Here is an 8,178-nt window from a genome sequence, read left to right on the forward strand (position 1 = left end):
TACTGAGCGCAGCTTTTTATTGATCGTTTGAACGTCGCGTGGTGGTCATTTTCGATTAAAGGCCAACGTCTCAGCGACGTCTTGGCAATGAGCAAACGCTCTCCCTGCTACGTCTTAACGATCTAAACTTGATACATCGGGCCGACGTCGGCCAGATGTATGTGTGCTATCTGGGTAATATGCTCAGCAACAATGCAAATGTATTTACACATGATTTTAACCTCTACATCATGTTGACCATCTTAGTTTAGTGCTTTAACATGCTAATATTAGCTAATTAGCACTAAACACAAATTATATAAAGTATATTCCCGGTTTTAGAACTCTGTGTTTGTTGTAGTCTGACCTTTCTGTGGTATTTCACATGGAGCCCCTTTTAGGGATAACACCACAGTTCATCCTGTAGGGACCTAGAATTAATAAAATGCCATGGCAACCCATGAAACAGTTGTTGAAATGCTAAATACAGTGTGGACCAAAGTGAACTGACTACTGACATTGCTATCCATACATGAGCCACGCTGCTAGCGTGGCTAGAAATCCAGGTTCCCACATAAAATGTCTCTGGATGAAAGAAAAACTCATTTTTAATTTGTATTTAAATGGTAAATCTATTTTGAACACAGCCTCTTACATGTTTATCTTTTGTTCCTGTGTAGCTGGCCTGCTGGTGTCAATGGTATAATGAGGAGGAAAAGGACATTGGGTAAAGACAATTGGAAATATCATGCACAGGTCTACCGCTGCTACTTGGCACTCTTTCAGTTTCTTTTTTTTTTTAATAAAAGACTAAGAGATAAAAAAGATGGTTGAGTTAAACTGCCAGGGGGTTGGTTCTTTCTTCAAAAACAGTTTCTCTTCCTCTCCCTCTTCCCCTCTCAAATGGCTCTTGTGTGCAGCATCTGAATGTTAAATATCACAACCAATTGAGAGACAGAGATTTGAGGTGGAGAGCTGGAATTAGGTGAGGCTAAATTGCTGTCAGGCCCTTGTATAAGTTCATACCTGTCATTCTCTTTGCCTTTCAAAGAGGAGTTGTCCAGGTCACGTGCGCCCTCAAAGTTTAAAGGGCTTGATTTTCTCTCCATTGCCAGCGTTTCATCCGAGAGGCTCAGATGAAGCCACTATTGAACCCTCTGATCTGACGCTTGATATGGTGTCCCCGCCTCTCTAAGCTGGCCTTAAAGATTGCAGGTTGATCTCTGTCCTTTGGAGAACATTAAGCCACGCTGATCGCACAATATATTTTATGGAGCAGCGGCCAGTCAGTGCCTCTAATTCTGTGGTTTGTTTCAAAAGAAAGGCTGCTATTACTCAAACAGGAACCCAAGTGAGAAATTTACTCCCTCTCGGACTTTTTCCCCTCCCTCAACACCTGCTGTCAAGGTGCCCTTGTGTAACTCTGTGCTCCTAAATGCTTCAGTGGAGCTGCTGAGGAGCCATCAGTGGGAGGACGGCCCATTGTTTTGACAGCTTTAAAATTCGGAAGCCCCATTAGTCTGAAAAATGTCCCATTGGCCTGAAAGCCAATTGCTCTGAGGTCCCGTTACTCCAAAAATACACAATCCCTGCAGTTGGAAAACCCAATCACCAAAAAAATGTTTGTATTGTACATTTCTGTAAAACCATGGATGTGTTTAATTTGTAGCAAATACGTTGAAACTTAAAGTTTCTAAACATAATGTGTGGTTATGTTTAGGTGCAAAACCACTTGGTTATGGTTAGGAAAAGGTAATGTTTAGGTGGCACAAGTACCACTGGGAAATGTTCAGTGGCTTAAACGCCACCGGGACATGATGGGAAGGGTCTGTAAAAACACCCAGCATCGATGGCTCAAATGCACCTTAAAACATTGGTAATACAACAGGGATTGGTGGCTCAAACAGCTGGGAAACAGCTTGAGTGGTCGGTAAAAATAACTGATTGGTGGCTCAAACACCACTGAGAAATGTTACGAAGGGTCAGTAAAATCATGCAGGCTCAGTAGCTCAAACGCTGCTGGAAAACACCACGAAGGGTTGGTAAAAATACCCAGGATCGATGGCTTAAACAGCGTTGAGATACAACATGAAAGGTCGGTTAAAACACCTGGAACTGGTGGCTCCAACACTGCTAAGAAACACCAGAAGGGGTCTGTAAAAATATCCAGGATCAGTGGCTCAAACACTGCTGGAAAACGTCACGAAGGGTTGGTAAAAAAGAAAATGGAATTGGTTGCTCAAACACAGCTGAGAAACCCCTGAAGGGTTGGTAAAGAAAATAGGACTGGTGGCTCAAATACTGCTGGGAAACGGCATGAAGGGTCCGTAAAAACACCTGGGACTGGTGGCTCAAACGGCACAAAGGGTAGTTAAAAATAGCCGGAATCAGAGGCTCAAATAAAGCAAGGAAACGTGGTGAAGGGTCGGTAAAAACACCTGGATTAGTGGCCCAAACACCTCTGCGAAACAACGTAGAGGGTCATTAAAAATAACTGGAATCACTGGCTCAAATACTACTGGAAAATGGTATGAAGCGTCGGCGAACCTAGTATTGCTATTGTGTATTTCAAACACAACTAAGAAATGCCACGAAGGGTTGTTAAAAGAAACTGAAATCGGTGGCTTAAATACTGCTGGGTAATGGCGTGAAGCGTCAGTAAAAAAAAATTGGTATCAGTGGCTCAAACATCGCCAATGGTAGGTAAAAATACCCAGGATCAGTGGCTCAAAGGCAGCTAAGAAATGCCACCAAGGGTCGGTCAAAACACCCGCAATCGGTGGATCAAATGCTGCCTGAAAACTGAAACTTACTGGAGTGACAGAAATGGGAAATGGGCTTCTGGTCTACTGGGACATTTTTTGGGCAAATGGGGCTTCGCAATTTTGGGCCGTCAGAACAATGGCATGACACCATTAGCGGAGGCCTGAGGATGTATTGTGGGGCTGGTTTTTAACTCTAAGTGCAAAGGCAAAAAATATTTTTTCTTCTCTTGTGCTAGTGAAACAGCAGCAAACTCGTGACAGCCGTGACCTGACCCTGTTTAAGACATCCTTATTAAATCATCACAAAATATTCCACTCTTGTAACGATCATAAGCCCAATAAAAGGCCTTTTTATCAAACAAATCCAAATGAGCAGGATGTATGACTGGTGATAAAATGAAAAGAATTAGAACCAATTCTGCACCTTTTTAATCACTCCTTCTGTTGCGGCATCAGACATCTTTTAGGTTTGTAAGATCCAAGGATTTTTTATCTCCCTTTGACTGTCACTGATGCCAACTAAAGGGAATGAGGGATTCACCCAATTAATTTACTGAAGCCTGTAATAAAAGGCTGAAAAGCAAGCATCCAAGTGGACGGCCTTGCAATTCAATTAATTAAGTAGAGTGCGTGTTCTGCTACACGTGAAACACAGTCTACTTATAAGGTGATGTCATACTGGTAATAGAGAGAATAGCTGGGACTTTTGTTAGCGCTGCAGTTGCATGTTTGGGCATCTCACAGTTACGAGACTTCTGTTTTGTTTGGACTTTATATGCAAACTCGAGAGACGAGCTCGTGAAGCTGCAGTAAGCAGTTTGTACTATGGAGAGTGTTTAATTCAATTTACTTCCTCGTGTGAATGGTAGTCAACAAAATCGACGTCCTACTGAGATATTAAAGTTTTATATTTCTGTATAACAGACTTTGTCAAGCCTCTATAGGAAATTATAATGGAGCAGGAATTTTGATACTGGTCCAATTTGTAACTCAAAGGAAATTCTGACAATTCATGCTACAGGGATTTATGGAAGACTGCTTTCTTTATTTTCTGCCAAGTGTACTGTAAGACAAGTGTTCAAGATGATTTCTGTTAAGTTTTTTGGAAAGCTGTTTTAGGTTGAGAAGTAACTCCTCATGAAACATTTGAAATTGTACATACAAGGTCAATAAAATCTTTTGTCAGATTCACATTTCTTTTTTTGCTTTCTCCTCTGAATGTTTGTAGGAGGAAGAAAATTATAAATTGGGTTGGGCCCAACAGGAAGTTGTTATTTTGCCTGAATTTTACATGGATTGATCAGACGTTGATTTATTTATTAACTATAAAACACATTAATTAAACACAGCTTCCCAAATGAGGATTTGGTGGATGGGTCCAACAAACCCCAGACTTTCACCCAGAAGCCAGGTGTTTGCTTCTCATTCCAATGTAGAGCCAAATCATGACGTTTCTTTTCTCAACCTAATCAGTTCATTTCATTTTACTCAAACCATGATCACCAGAGAAGACTGTAATTATTTTAGATTTACCTGCATGACGAAAAAACAAGTGGTGATTCCCTGCCTCTGTATCTGTCAAAAAGTCAGAATTTGTGTCCATTCCTCGATTATTTACATTGCTTTAATCCGTATCAGTCCACCAATCAAATTAATCCAAAGTGTTTTTTGTAAAAAATGAATCCAAGTTATGAAAATTGTTTTAACAGGATAAAGTGGTGTTGCGTCGGTATACCAGGTGCTGTAAAAAAAAGTGTCATAACATAACACAGAATTGATATGCTATTTGAAGCCTAATTTTTATACAAGTTATATTCATACTGGTTTAATAAACAATTTGATCAATTTCCCATCTTTGCTGAGCAACAGTTTTGTGCAAAAGAAATTAAAGGCCTGTCCCAAATATAAGACTGTTCAATGACTTACACAAATAATAGCCTGGGCTACTAATAGAAGTTTTACAGTAAATTTACCGCTATGTTACATTACGTGGAGGATTATCTTCGGAAGATTACTGTTACGGTTCATTTTACACAATAAAATTCCATGACTTCTCCAAGGTTTTCCATGACCGGGGGAAACCTAGCAATTATTACAAATTAAGGTCCCAGGTATGTTAGTTCCATGCATAACGGGCAGGAATCCCGTGATGTAAATGTTGACTGAAGCTTTCACTCCACTGGAGAAAAAATGACGGCGGATGAAAACATGAAGGTATTTATGTTTCCAGATATACACCATCTTCCACATTGTTTCCAGTCATTTAAAGTTTTTTTTTAAATTATTGACTAATACTTGTTCTTTAAAATGAGTCATTTTAGTTGGTAAACACTGTAGGCTGACCTGGCTTCGATGCCTGATATCTGAATCTACCGTATTGCAGACGTTCATCTTAAGAATAAAACCCTTTTTCACAGCTGAAATTTGGACTTGTTACAGCAGTAAAGCACAGGGGTCGTAAACATCATTAACAAAGGCTGCATTCCATTAAGTTGAGACAGTTCCAGGACTCTGACGTGGCTTACTGGCACACTTAATGAACTGGAGTCAATGCTATCTTTATTTTTTTTCCCTTTTTTACTCCTGTGCTGTGAAGTNCAGCTGAAATTTGGACTTGTTACAGCAGTAAAGCACAGGGGTCGTAAACATCACTAACAAAGGCTGCATTCCATTAAGTTGAGACTCTGACGTGGCTTACTGGCACACTTAATGAACTGGAGTCAATGCTATCTTTATTTTTTTTCCCTTTTTTACTCCTGTGCTGTGAAGTCGAAATGTCCGCTGTAAATTAAGTCTGTAATTACGTCCTAACGTCCCCATGACCCTAATATTCCACCTGACATCCTACAGATGTTTTTTACTAATTTTAAATGACACTTCTTCTGTTTTCATGTGTGGGTCATGAAGACAACACAGCAGCAAATACAGTACGACCTTTTCCCCAACATCTTTCTCCAGCTGGCCCTGGGGATCCTGATGCAGTCTGAGGCCAGCTGGGTGATTTAATCCCTCCAGCGTTTTATTATCATGACTCAGTTTTTATATTATTGTTATTGCCCTTGTTACTCAGGTAGATTGCTTCCTTATATGTGGACGTTTCCCAAATGATTGCCTGGAATATGCATCCAATTTAAAAACAATCCTCATGAATCACATGAATACAGTCTTATTTCTCTTATATTGTTTTTATAAACTCAACAGAAAAAATAAGAAAACATGCAATGAGGCTGATGTCACTAAATGACTCAAGTTATGTTTTTAAAATGTCTAAAAAACAGCAAATTCTGCAATTATTAGGCTCTTTGTTCCTTATCAAGGATATTTGTCATATACTGTTGTTAGACGTGACCCCACACTCACAGATCACTGTTTAATGATCATTTAATGCGACTGCCAGCCTCAAACAAATGAGCGCAGTGTCTTTTGTCAGCATCATGTCATGTTCTGTAGCTGAAGAAAATGCCTGTGAGCCAAAAGTTCCTCATCCACCTCCTATCAAAGGAAACACCTTGTCTGGCTGCAAGCTGCAGCGCACACGTACAGATTACCTTCACAGCCAGCATCTTTCAAAGTGAATTGACAAAATTGTGAAATGAGGAGAGATAAAGAGGCAAAGTCACATTTTCACTCTCAGTTAGAAGCGACGCTCTTGTAAAACCCAGGAAATAATCAATTACTTTTCACTGCCCTGTTTGTCCAATTCAAGCTGGCATCAAAGCTCAGTTCAGTCGAGGAAGATGAATTCTGGTTCGTTTGAATAACAACTTTGATTTTTGCATAAATTTGGCTGGTTCTGATGCAGCGACTGCCGACGTTATCAGAGGAAACACGTCTGTGGAGGCCGAGCGGCTTCTTAAAGAGCTCGCTTAAACTTTGCTGATGACCCCCCCTCAGCTGTGTGTCGTGCTCATTCTATCAAACGCTCTCGCAAACTGTCAAATGTAATTTCATCCTGCCAAACTCTGAAGTCTTTAAACTCTCTACCTTTAAAGTCAACCATGTATTCTAGTCTCAACTGCTTCGTATGTTATTTAGACACGTAAGAATTTGGACACATCCTCGCCTTAAATCACCGGAAATATGCTTGAAAGGGGGGCCTTTATCAGAGTTTCAAATAATAAGGTAAACATATGTAAAAGTTATTCCTTTGAGCAGAGACCTTCATACTCTCTGTTTCCAACATTTTTTTGTTGTTGTTTTTTCTATTTTGGTTACAGTACAACGTCAAACGTGCTGGATTTCATTATATGGTCATCTGTTCCTGGTATGCTACTGCAGGTGTTTACATTACGCATACTGCTAAATGTAGCTACAAGCTAAAGTGGGAAACATGTAATCTTGGTTGTTGATATTGTCCATTTGTCCCTGATTTTAGATCTGATTTGTGCTGGAGCATGTCTAGCTGTGTTTAGAAGCTTTTATTGATGATTTTCCACGATAGAAAGTACCGGGAATCTCTATTACAATCTCCATAACTTGCTGCGAGTACACTGCTAACATACGTGTAGCTACATGCTAGCGAAAGGGAAACATGTAATCTTGGTTGTCAAATTTGTTAATTTCTCCCTGATTTCGGATCATATTCCTGCTGGAACACGTCTGGTTGTGTTTAGAAGTGTTAATTGTTGATTTTTTTTAGGGTAGAAAGTGCCACTATTCTCCATTACAGGCCTTACTTGACTGCAAGTACACTGCTAACAGACATGTAGCTTCCGGCTAATGTCAGGGAAAACTTGTTTGCTGAAGTTAATTTCTCCCTGATTTTGGATGATATTCCAACTGCACCATGTCAGGTTATGTTCAAAAGATTTTATTGGTGATATTTCACTGTAGAAAGAGCTGCTATACTCTACTGCAGTCATTCCCCAACTGAAAGTACATTGCTACATGCTAACGTCAGGGAAATGTAAACTCGATTGCTAATGGTGTAAATTGAACCAGATTCCTGCTTGAATCTCTCTTTTGGTTTAGAAACTTTCACTGGTGATTTTTTTACAGTGCCCCAATACTTTAATAGTCATTTCCAGAATAAAAGTACATTGCTGCATGTGGCTACATGCTAACGTCAGGGAAACATGTAATCTTGGTTGTGGATGTTGTCGATTTCTCCCTGATTTTGGCTCACATTCCTGCTGGAACATGTCCGGTTGTGTTTAGAAGATTTTATTGGTGGTATCTCATAATAGAAAGTGCCGCTGTATACCGTTACAGTTAGCGTTGTAGTACTCGAGATCGGTCTTGATCTCGAGACCATTTTTTGAGGGTCTTGGTCTCGTCTCGGAATCGAGGGCATTTTTACTCGGTCTTGTCTCGGTCTCGGACTGGGCGGACTCTGGTTTTTTGAACGAGACCGGTCGAGACCACCACTGATGCTTTTTGTCCGTGCTTTACTGATAAGAGTGAAAAAGACCATCTCAAAAACAGCTAATAACTT

Source organism: Epinephelus moara, chromosome 12, assembly GCF_006386435.1.
Source record: "Epinephelus moara isolate mb chromosome 12, YSFRI_EMoa_1.0, whole genome shotgun sequence".
Classification (NCBI taxonomy): Eukaryota; Metazoa; Chordata; class Actinopteri; order Perciformes; family Serranidae; genus Epinephelus; species Epinephelus moara.